At 41.8% G+C, this 9939-nt stretch overlaps 1 pseudogene; it reads left to right on the top strand.

Moving 5' to 3' along the window:
* The first annotated feature begins 269 nt into the window (after nucleotides 1-269).
* On the top strand, nucleotides 270-2654 carry LOC147881976 (triacylglycerol lipase 1-like; annotated as a pseudogene).
* Nucleotides 2655-9939: the final 7285 nt, after the last annotated feature.

Below are 9939 nucleotides of genomic sequence, written 5' to 3'. Positions count from 1 at the left end.
TGACGCTATGATGTAGGCCCGACATCAGGACCAAGAATTAAAGTCACCTACTTGATGAGAAATGTGCATGTAAAGCCTCATGTGCAAGCCTGGATTTGGACCAAGCAAATGAAAATTTGAAGGAAAACAAAAAAATTCGAGGCTATATACGATTAGGTCTGTCAAAAGTATGTGATCGGTGCTGGTCAATCACTCTCAGGCCTTAGTGCTCTTAAAGGCTGGTCTTAAAGTACTGCCCAAGATCTACTGGTTTCAATGCATAGCCCCCCATGACAAACCCAGCTTATATACAACCAATTGAGCTCGCTGTCTCCGTCTCTGTCTCAGTCTCAGACTTCCGTCATGCTTCAATTTACTGATCTGCACGACTTTCGTTCGCGCATCTCTTTTACGAAGATCACCAGTCAAGTCGCTCTTCTACTGCACGCCTAATTACTCTTCATACCTTTCGTAGCATTGGCTCTCTCCCCCGCAGCTCAGCTGGTTAACACAACAGATGGGCTTTGTGCGAGCCTCGTACTCCCCCTGCGGATCTATGATTGCCACGAATATGTGGTTACTCTCGAGCTTTGCCTTCCACTTTCAATATCCTTTCAATGCCCGGGATGGCTTACTCTTAAATTCTCGGATATTAACTGCTCTTTCTCTCTATTTGATGCAAGTCTAATTGCATAGACGGAGAGCCAGATAACTAACGTAATGTAATGCTGCTCTATGTAGGTGGAGACTGGAGATGGGTTTCTCTTGGGTGTACAGCGTATATCAGGCAAGCAAGCTGCAGGAGCAATGAAGGGAGCGGTGTTTTTGATGCATGGATTACTACTGGTGAGATGCCGCCCCATTTTTACCAAATGAGGCGTTTGGGTTTGACTAAAGATACATCTAACGGAAACGGAGCCAATCAAATCTGTTTGGCAGGGAGGTGACATATGTCTCAAGCTTTGGGATTTGTCTTGGCTGATGCGGGTTATGATGTATGGATTCGCCACACAAGGACGACCAGATTCAGCTATGGGCACGTCTTCTACAAAAGAACAGATCAGGTCTTGAAGATTGTGTAGAGAGAAAATTTTGTATAGAGTAATGAACAATGGAGGTTGACATTTATCGTCGATCATGTAATGTTGTGCATTTCAGGGTTACTGGGACTGGAGCTTCGACGAGATGGCGGATCAAGATCTTCCAGCCATGTTGGGTCTGGTTTACAGGACTACAGGCTCTAAAACACACTACGTTGGATACTCGCAGGTTTCCTGTATCCTTTTAATTTCGCTTTGTTCGATTATCTCAGATGGATTCCTGTTGATTATCGACCATCTCGAACTCCTGATGATGATCGTATTGCTTTGGACTTTTGAGACAGGGCGCTCAGCAATGCTTTGCCGCATTTTCTGAAGGCAAGTTGCTGGATTACGTTGACAAAACGATCATGCTCGCACCTCTCGCTTACGCCGACCACGGCACGTCTCCCTTTGTATTAGCCCTTTTCGATTTGCGTATAGACAAGGTAAGCGTCTTACGTTCCCCGTATGATCGTGGCATCTTCTGAAATTAGACAAATGTCACATAGATCTTATACAGATCAATTCAAATTGCTTATAATAGGTGAGTTCCTGCAGATCTTAGAGGCCGCGAAAGTGAACGCATTTGCCACACAAACGTGCGTTAAATAATCCTAAACTTTCGGATTTCATATTGAATATCTATTTTCTACTCGCGTTTAAAAGCGAAACTTGATAATACAAGCTTCGGATTCGGAAATCACGCTGCAATAATTGATTTCATTCTCTATTGATCTGTCGCCAGGCCAATGGGAAAGCAGATCGTTGATATCATATGTACACCCAGAAGCACCCGTTGTTACAAGGGGTGGCTATATCTCGTTGGTGGTCTCTCTCTCTCTCACAGACACACGCGCGCGCGCACACACACACATACTTTTTTTTTGTGAAACCACACACACACACACACATTCATTCGGATTCTCTCTGACAAGATTTACTTGTTTTGCCTGTTTTCGACAGACTATAACTATTTTGCATGTTTGATGGCGTATCGTACTTGTCTCTTCCTGCGCCAAAACAGTGCTTTCACAAGTGAAGCTCTTGATCTGCAAGCAAGACCTGCTGCTTGAACACGACAAGGCGACCAATAATCGATAAATATGAAACACAAGCCACATCTATGAAGAACTTGGCGCACTATGGACAACGTCAGTAATTTTTTGATTTCGAATCTCCTCAAATTATATAGAATACACTACCAATGGTGTCGCCTCGAAGAATTTGAATGCATTTTACAATGTACATTTCAATGATAAATAACCTCTTGCCTTGCGTTGATCGCTTATAGAGGGTCAAGAAAAGACTTTTGCAAAGTTCGACTATGGCATCTGGGGCAATCTACAAAAGTACAATAGCCCCTCGGCACCGGAATACAAGATTGCAAACATTCCTACGAATAGGCTGCTTGTGATCAATGCATTGAACGATGAAATTGCAGCTCCAATGGACATAAATCGACTAGTAGAGGAATTGACACCAGGCTTCAGGCTGTATACGATACCAAAGTATGGGCACTTCGATTTCATCTTCCCTTATAATATCTGTTCTGAAGTGTATGGTCAGCTCTTCAATTTCTTGGACTCACACTAGTTAAAATTCCTGCACCATTATCACATCAAGGGCTTTACTTATTAAGCCCATCAAAATGCAGTGTTTATATAGTTTATTGGGAATGTTCTCATTTGAAGGAGGGTAATGCTAGCAAGAATAGTAATGCCAAGTTATGGAGGTTTCAACTCTATATATTGCTCCCATAAATAATATGAGTTTATGCAATAGGCTTATCACCCCATGGAAAGGCATGTTTGTGTGAATGTGATGCTAGTCATTTATAGTATTAATCAATGACTTGTTTATCTCTTGAATTTTACATGATTTATTATTCATTCTAATCCAAAGTAAAGAGCCCTTCTTCAATACGATTGTTATTCATTCTAATCCAAAGTAAAGAGCTCTTCTTCAATACGATTGTGTCGCTATGAATAGATTAAATGAGAGAGAGGCTTCATAAATATTGGATTATTTGATTAATTATTGTGAGTTCTTAAGGAAGAAGATGAGAAAATTTGGAGTATTATACATTGAGAGTGCAAAGAGACTTAGCCCAAAACCATGGTATTATTACCCATTACATCCATTAATCATCATTAAATAATACATCGATACACATCAAGAACCAATCAAGATTTAGATAAGGTCAAGACCATGACTCAACTGTAATAGGCTTAAAATAGAAGTAGACCATTAAGAAGATGTATGCACTTTGTCAAAATTCTACTCTACATTCCATGACACACAAAGAATGCCAAGTAGACCTCCACAATGCCCTTTGTAGAGCTTCTAGAGATCATGGCTCGATCCATAACTTATGTGTTGCTCAATAAAACTTGACAAAATTTGTATCTAAACTAATCTACACATTGCAAGCTTGAACATGCACTCTCCATGCACTACTACCCTTAGGCCCTATTTCAACGCTATTCATAGTTGCTTATTACTTAATCCTTCAATGAAAATGACATCCATTGATATTAGTGGCAAAATGGCATTGCATCAATATTTGCATAGAAATTAACGGCCAATTAAGCATCGATATTATGTAGGAAATTCCAATAATGTTGATATTAGCATCGATATTTGTGTCAATAAAGTTTTGGAAAAAATAATAGCATCAAAAAAAGCATCGATGATCTGCAAGCACTTTGATCATTAAAAAATTAGAATAGTGTGGGGTTTACCCTCAACCTTGCAATAACAAAATCAAATACAAATATTTTCACAATTGAAAATGCTTTATGTTGTTCTCTATTCTTTACTCAATCAAAGCCTCGCTAGAATTTTCCTCATGAGATTGATGCGTATCCTCTCGATCATCCATAGGCAGATCTCAAACATCTTTAGCATGTAAATTGAGGTCTCCTAAATTAGTGTCTGAGAAAACCTCTCAGAAATTCAAACTAATACTTAAAGCTTATAACCGAATGTAAATAAAAGAAATATGATTATAGAATTGTAGGTCACAACCTTGTGCTAATTCCTCCTCCCTATCTATTACTGTCCTCTTCATGATCTAGCATCTATGAGAGCATCTTTCAATGGTGCATTTAGCAAGCATTTCTAATAACTCGAGGGGATAATTTCTACCTCTATTGTCCTTTGACACGCTTTTCTATCCTTCTCTCTTTTAGCTGTTCTTCTTCATATTTGTTGGACCCCATTCTCCACAATTGTAAAGACAAAAGGTGTTCACTTTGAGTTACAAGGAGATACTCTTTTTTTTTCCTTTACCTTCTTTGTTCGATCTCTCCTACAACTCATGGATCATCGCTGTCATCCCAAAGTTGAGGCATGTCTAGATTTAGTTGTGCAACAACAAACTCTTGCACTAGCCATCCCTTTGCAATGCTACCCTCTAGTCTAGCCATTTGCATGCACTACAAAAAAATGGACTCAAAATCTCACCTTTTAAAGAATTACTAAAATATTAGAGGCTTGGATAAGGGAATATGGAATCCATTAAGCAAATTATTGATGTGTTCTTCTTATAACAAAGCTCCGTAACTTTAGGATGTTTGGTGGAGTCTATTGCAAAGAAACCGCTACTATCTTTTCTCACTGTCGCATGGGGACCGTTGTAAATAATTCTAAACCATTTTACATCAAGAATGAAAATACTAAATCGTCTAGAATCAACTTCATAGATTTCGCGTATGGTTCCACAATAATCCAACTATGAGGAGAGAAGATTGGTATCCGAAGCACTTGCTCGGCTATCTTGTGTGAAGTTAGCCATGACTCCACAATCATACGTGACTCTCTTTGAATCGATGCGTTCCACGCAAAAATGTCGTCCATATGACCATAATGCACTGTACTTTTTGTACTGTAAAAGAGCATCATTAAAACAATGAAGATGCATCTATTTTATAGCGTATATTGTGACAAATAATTACTTAATTACATCAAGAGGTAAGAAACTTACATACATCATACATCCAGATGATAACTCTCGCTCGCACTTGTTTATTGTCTCTCCATCGTGTTCGGCTTTACGTAGAGCTAGTTGTAGCCAATTAAGTGACATGTGAGTGGGGAGAAGAGCCAGATCTTGTAGATATGGTTGCGATCGCCTGTACATTACTCTGAAGGATATAAAACTTATTGAATTTCTCCATTTACTCTTTGCTCATCTTTCTTTCAATCCCTTTTCCTTGGGGAACGTCGCCAATGATGCGATCATCATCCTTGTTATGCCAAGCTTGCGGCATATTAGGATCCGTGGATGCAAGAAACTCCGTGATATATACTAATGACTCTTGCACAAGCCATCCCTCTGCCATGCTTGCTTCTGGTCTTGCTCTTTGTCTTACAAATCCCTTCAAAGTTTTTATAAACCGCTCGAGAAAAAACATCCATCGACTATGAACGGTACCTGCAATAGCCACCTCATCAACTATGTGCACAAGCAAGTGGACTTGAGTTGTCATAATGCTTGAGGGAAAGTGCTTCTCAAGCAAGCATACGGCTTCGATGGATTCCACCCTAGCCTTCTCGATGCCCGATATGGAGATCTCTTTTTGAGATATCCACCTATTTCAGATGTCCATGTAAGATATTTTCATAATCAGTCTATAGATTAATCAGCTTAAATTGAAGAAAATGCAATCAATGCGATTGATAGTAAGCATACCTCACAAGACCACAGATCTTGAATATAGCATTTCTAACATCTTCTTGTAAGCACCCTTTTATTGTAATTGGGAGGATGAACTATCAAAGCAACAAAGAAGTCATGTCAACAATATAACATAATCATAATTACGCTAATGCATCACGATTATCGGTACACTAATTGTACAGCTTAGAATACCTGTAAGACCTTGTGCCAATCATGGGACTTAATCCCACTAAGCTTATTGTCCTTTGAAAATGCTCCTTTCAAGCAACGCATGTATCCTATCGGTGTTTAAAAAGAGGCAATGTTTGCCTTGACCGCTGCCTCCTCCCTCATAGAGAGGATCAACGTTGCTTTCGGGAGGACAACTTTTCCCGAAGCATGCACTTAGGGCCACAAACGAGACATCCTATTCATAGCACGCAAGTCTTCTCGCACTCCTCTTGAGTCTTTGAAACTACCCAAGTGTGCCCAAATAGTAGCCCCCACATTCTTGAAGATATGCATGGGATCCAAGAGATGATTGATTTGTAATTGACCCCAATAAGGAAGCTCGTGAAAGATCGATAGCCTCTTCATACCAGGAGGAGGTTCCTCTCCATTTGCCCTCCAAGCTTGAATCCAGTCACTTGCCTTCAAATATGATGGTAGTGGATTTAGCTGACCTCCACGTATGAGATGGTCGAGCGGAAGGTATCGAGCATGATCTTCATAAACATTTTTTCTCATATGTTTAGAGTATCGTGCAAGCGATTTCAAACCCGGTCCACAAACAGGACAAGCATGGTACCCACTTGTAACAAGTCTCACACGCATGCATGAATGTGTTAGTATAAGACATGCGTGCGAAAGAGAGTCATAAAAGCATAATCCTATATTATACATGTAGAGACACAACCACGTACCTGCACACTCTCCATATCCTAGGTAGTCATGCATGGTCCACATCAAGATATCCCTGACCAAAATATCATTGGTATGTCTAGGAGCCCTGGAAATATCAAAGACCCGCACTCCTCTCCATAATATCTATAACTCCTCTATCAAAGGTGCCATGTACACGTCCATATTTTTTGCCTTGTACTTTCCTGGCACAAGTAGTGCAAGCATGAGGTGTCCCTTTTTTATTGTTAGCCATGGTGGGATATTGTAATTCACCACGACTATGGGCCATGTCGACCAAGATGTCGAGCGTAGCACGAAAGGATTCACATCGTCCATGGCGAGCCCAAGATGTAAGCTGTGTGGCTCCCTCGCAAAGTCTGGCCACTGATTATCTATGTGCTTCCAAGCTGCACAATCTGCGGGAATCCTCAATGTGTCATCAGTGGACCGATGAGATGCATGCCATGTCATCAACTCTGCTATGGATTTGCATCGAAACATGTGTTGTATTCTTGCAATGATGGAAAAGTGTCTCAAGACCTTTACCGGTATCCGCTCACCCTGCAAGTCATCTCTATATCATAGTTCCCCGCACTTTGGACAACTAGCCAAATCTCCATGCTCACGACGAAAGAGAATACAATCATTACGGCAAGCATGGATGGTATCATAATCCATACCCACCATTGTTAGCATCTTTTTCGCTTCATCTCTTGATGCGGGCATGTATTTGCTGCAGGCAACATCTTCTAGAGCAATCTATCACAATTCAAACATACATAGGCTTCGAACAATGAAAATTCGGTACACTAATCCATACATGATGATTCTCAAAACAAACAATATCCAAATAATGAGTCAAATTAATGCAAGAGCTAACCTCATTAAGGCCGAGACACTTGTATCTGACCACCTGCATGAGCATATGTCTCTTTTTCCCTCTTTACTTTCCCTCTTCTTCTCTCTTTCTTTCCCTCTTTCCCCTTTTCGAATCTCTCTTTCCTTTCCCTCTTCTTTGCTCTTCTCCTCTTTTTCCCCCTCTTTTCCCTCCTCTTTTCTCCCCTCTTTCCCTCTCTTCCCCTCTTTCCCCCTCTTTCCCTCTCTTTTCCCCTCTCTTTCCCCTTTTCCCCCCTCTTTCACATCTTCTTCTCTCTTTCCCCTCTTCTTTCCCTCCTTTCCTTCTCCTTCTCCTTCTCCTTCCCTCTTTCAATCTGTTTCCCCCTCTTCTTCTCTCTTTCCCTCTTCTTCTGTCTTTCTTTCCCTCTTTCCCCTTTTTCAATCTCTCTTTCCTTTCCCTCTTCTTCTGTCTTCTCCTCTTTTCCCCCCTCTTTTCCCTCTTTCATGCTCATGCATAAGCATAGGCATGAGCATATGTCTCCTTCTCTTATGCTCATGCATAAGCATAAGCATATGCTCATGCATAAGCATATGCTCATGCTTATGCTTATGCATGAGCATAAGAGAAGGAGACATATGCTCATGCATAAGCATGAGCATATGTCTCTTTTTCCCTCTTTCCTTTCCCTCTTCTTTCCCTCCTTTCCTTCTCCTTCTCCTTCTCCTTCCCTCTTTCAATCTCTTTCCCCCTCTTCTTCTCTCTTTCTTTCCCTCTTTACCCTTTTCCAATCTCTCTTTCCTTTCCCTCTTCTTCTCTCTTCTCCTCTTTTCCCCCCTCTTTTCCCTCCTCTTTTCCCTCCTCTTTTCCTCCTCTTCTCCTCTTTTAATTCCCTCCTCTTCTCCTCTTTTCCTCTTCTTCCTCTTTTCTTCTTCCTCTTCTTTCCCTCTTCTTCCTCTTCTTTCCCTCTTCTTTTCTTCTTTCCTTTCCCTCTTCTTTCTCTTCTCCTCTTCTTTCTCTTTTCCCTCCTCTTTTCTTCTTTCCCTCTTCTTTCCCTCTTCTTCTCTCTTCTTTCCTTCTTTCCTTTCCCTCTTCTTCTCTCTTTCCCCTCTTCTAATCTCTTTTCCTTTCCCTCTTCTTCCTCTTTTCCTTTGCCTATGCCTATGCCTATGCCTATGCTTATGTTTGTTTTTTGTTTGTTAGACATGGGATCATGTCGCACATTCGACGAGTACGGACAGCCTCACAGGAGGAGACATCACGATCTATATGCTCCAGAGGACTTTGATTCCTCTCAGGCAACACATGAGGGGACTACCCCTGGTCCAACTCCTCTCAGACCTAGCACTGCGACTACCCCTGGTCCAACTCCTCTCGGATGTAGAACTGCATCTACCCCTCGAGGAACTCCTTTGCTAGCCGCGCATGGCTTTGTCGGGAGTCTCGAGTTTGTAGCATAGATGAGCGACGAGGAGGCAGCGAGATTCTTCTCTCTGCTATCTCAGAGGACCTCAGCAATTCCCTCCCCTACACCGACAGCTGGACCTACTGCCCAGCCATCCCCTCCTGCCCCTTCGACCGAGGGGTCATCACCTGTGCGTGCCTCTCGTAAGGGAAGGAAGAGTAGGAGGGACAGCTTATGTTGTACTAACTCGGGAGATGTAGACGAGTCAGCACACTCACATCCCTACAGGTCTCCACTTGGTTTAGAGACACAGTATCAGTCAGGTCCCTTGCCCTCTCCTACTCCCACTGCTACTCCTCGCTCCAAAAGCGCTCACACAGCTTCCACTCCTTCTGACTCTGCTACCATCAATCCTCCTTACTCATCCGAGGATCTCTCCTATCAAATCACGGCTGCGGGAGAGATAATAGAAGATAAAAAGGGCAAAGCAGTGGTGGCCACCATGAGACTGTTGATGAGCCATCACTTCAAGAGCGGCATTGCTACCGATTGGCGGTATCAAGATGACCAAAAGAAGCAGGCAATCATCGATGAATTAAAACAAAATACCCTAACCCGCCAAATTGGGAGTTTAATGAGAATTATATGTGAGAGCACATGGGTTTGGTCTTGAAGCATCGTAGATCAACCTTGCCTACTTCCATCACAAAGGGGTTGGCTAAACCCAGCTGGACAGACAAAGCTAATTGGAAGTTCTTCAAGAAGCAGAATAGGGACCATCCTGAAATGTTTAAGGGTCAGAGGAGGGTTGCGAAGGGATGGCTGGACATCAAATATGGACCATACCTTTTGAAAATAAATATTATCCTGTAAAGAAGGTTCTTTCCCTCCCAAAACCCCAATCCCATAAGCTATGACCACGTCATAGAAACATCTCTCATAGGTTATGGCCATGCTATAACACTGTGTTTTCAAGGCTATGGCCATGCCACAACAACGTACTTTCACAAGTTATGGCCACACGATAACAACATACTTTCATAGGTTATGGCCATGCCATAACAACGTATTTCAC

This window comes from Dipteris shenzhenensis, chromosome 30 (genome assembly GCF_047967505.1).
Source record: "Dipteris shenzhenensis isolate YYH24624 ecotype China chromosome 30, Dip_SZ_1.0, whole genome shotgun sequence".
Lineage (NCBI taxonomy): Eukaryota > Viridiplantae > Streptophyta > Polypodiopsida > Gleicheniales > Dipteridaceae > Dipteris > Dipteris shenzhenensis.
Note: the sequence above shows the minus strand (reverse complement) of the source record. Positions and strands in the feature narration are given on the sequence as shown.